The 2741-nt window shown below is 46.8% G+C and overlaps 1 pseudogene; it reads left to right on the top strand.

Moving 5' to 3' along the window:
- The first annotated feature begins 709 nt into the window (after window positions 1–709).
- On the top strand, window positions 710–2413 carry LOC102135309 (ETS-related transcription factor Elf-2 pseudogene; annotated as a pseudogene).
- The last annotated feature ends 328 nt before the right edge of the window (window positions 2414–2741 follow it).

Consider the following 2741-nt stretch of genomic DNA (forward strand, 5'->3'; position numbering starts at 1 on the left):
TTTCTTCCTGGAAGATATAGCATATGCAGTAGGAAGAACATAAGCCAGATACACTCAGGTTCCAATTCAGGGTCTGCGACCTGCTGGTCATGTGACTTTAAAATTACGTTCTTTCTAAACCTCATTTCTTCATCTGGAAAATGGTCTGCTATTCCTTATCTTAGGAGGTGGTGGTGAGGCATAAGTGAACTATCCCATAAGGAACCTTTCCTCAATTCACCCAATACATACGGCACAAAATGTATTCCCTGATTGTTTTTCCTTTTCTTTTTTTAGACCGTCTTGCTCTATTGCCCAGGCCAGAATGCAGTGGCATGATCCCGGCTCACTGCAACCTCTGCCTTGCGGTTGAAGCGATTTTCCTGCCTCAGCCTCCTGAGTAGCTGAGATTACAGGCATACACAACCACGTCCAGCTAATTTTTGTATTTTTAGTAAAGACAGGGTTTCACCGTGTTGGCCAGGCTGGTCTCGAACTCCCGACCTCAGGTCATCTGCCCACCTTGGCCTCCCAAAGTGTTGGGATTACAGGCATGAACCACTGCTCCTGGCCCCAGTGATGATTTTTAAAAATAAAGTAGGCGTTGCCAGCTGTGCCCCCTGCCCCTGCCGTTAGGTGGTGGGTTTCTCAGCCCTGCAGCGGGAGGTGGGCTGGCCTCAGCTTCCTTTGGGGCACTGGAGCGTGTGCCAGTGTGTGAGTGTGTGTTGACCGACCACACAGCGTGTGTCTCCGGCCGCAGGTCCACCTCCTCCCCTGCCGCCGCTGCTCACGGTGCAAGTCAGTGTGAAGCAGCAGCTCCAGCCCCGGGATAAACATGGCAACGACTCTCTGCATGAGGGACCCCGAACCAGCTGGATCTGCTCATCTCGGGGGTGGAAGCATCTGTTCACAGCAGTAATGTACACGGTACAGAGAAGACAATCGAAGCTGCCGAAGCCCTGCTTCATATGGAATCTCCTACCTGCTGGAGGGATTCGAGAAGTCCTGTGGAAGTGTTTGTCCCTCCTTGTGTATCAACTCCAGAATTTATCCATGCCACTATGAGGCCAGACGTCATTACCGAAACTGCAGTGGAGGCGTCGACGGAAGAGTCTGAACCAATGAGTACCTCTCCTATTCCTACATCACCAGATAGCTGTGAACCAATGAAAAAGAAAACAGTTGGCCGTAAACCAAAGACCCAGCAACCACCAGTTTCCAGTGGTCTTCTGAGTTAGGTACAATGAAGAAACTGAGAGAAGGAAAAGGAAACAACCTATTTGTGGGAGTTTCTTTTAGATCTACTTCAAGATAAAAATCCTTGTCCCCGGTATATTAAATGGCCTCAGAGAGAAAAAGGCCTATTCAAGCTGGTGGATCCAAAAGCTATCTCTAAGCTTTGGGGAAAGCATAAGAATAAACCAGACATGAACTATGAAACCATGGGACCAGCTTCAAGATACTACTACCAAAGGGGAATTCTTGCAAAGAATTGGACAGAGGCTTTGTATATCAGTTCAAGGATATGCCCCAAAACATAGTGGTCATAGACGATAACAAAAGTGAAACCTGTAATGAAGATTTAGCAGGAGCTACAGATGAAAAATTATGAGAACGAGTGTCTCTGTCTGCAGAAAGTCTCCTGAAAGCAGCATCCTGTGTTCGTGGTGGAAGAAATTCATCCCCTAGAAACTGCTCCAGAGCTGAGAAGGGTGAGGCTAGATTTGTGAATATCATTTCCCCTGGTCACCATGCTTCATCCAGGTCTCCTACTATCACTGCATCTGTATCAGCAACAGCAGCTCCAAGGACCGTTTGTGTGGCAATGCAAGTACCTGTTGTAATGACATCATTGGGGCCAGAAAATTTCAGCTGTGGCAGTTCAGTCACTTAATGCAGGTGCACCATTAATAATCAGCACGAGTCCAACAACAGCCACCTCTCCCAAGGCAGCCATTCAGGCGGTCCCTGCTGTGATGCCAGCTTCTGCTGAAAACGGAGACAAAATCACCATGAAGCCTGCCAAAATTATTACCATCCCAGCTACACAGCTTGCACGGTGTCAGCTGCAGACAAAGTCAAATCTGATTGGATCAGGAGGCATTCACACTGTTGGAGCCCCTTTGGCTGTGAGAGCAGTTACCCCTGTTTCAATAGCCCCTGGTACACCTGTAATGAGACTGTCAGTGCCTACTCAGCAGGCATCTGGACAGACTCCTCCTCAAGTTACCAGTGTAGTCATAAAGGGACCGGAGGTTAAATCAGAAGCAATGGCATAAAAGCAAGAATGTGATGTGGAAACTTTGCTGTTGGTAGAAGAAAAACTGGCAGATGGAAGTAAGACAGTGACCCATGTGGTGGTGGTCAGTGCGCCTTCAGCTACTGCCCTTCCTGTAACTGGAAAACAGAAGAACTAGTGACATGTGAGAAATAAAACAGGAGCTCCACCATGGACTTCAGGCTGTTAGTGGCAGTACTGACGTAAACATTGGCAAGGGAAGTCATCAAGAAAAGTCAAAGAAGGCTTTAAACCATTTTTAATGCATGTAAGAAAACAAGCAAACTTACTGGAAATAAATTACCTATCCCATGTTTCACTGGGAAGTAAACTATTTATTGAGATGCTGACAGAAAACTGCTCTTCCAGTAGGAAAACAACTGAAGCCATCGCTAAAAAAAAGGATTGAAAGGAACCAAGCAGCTCACTAAGATATCGAGTCACACTAAGACGATGAACACTAACATTCTGTAAGAGTTTATAT

The sequence above is a fragment of the Macaca fascicularis genome, chromosome 4, assembly GCF_037993035.2.
Source record: "Macaca fascicularis isolate 582-1 chromosome 4, T2T-MFA8v1.1".
NCBI classification, from domain to species: Eukaryota; Metazoa; Chordata; class Mammalia; order Primates; family Cercopithecidae; genus Macaca; species Macaca fascicularis.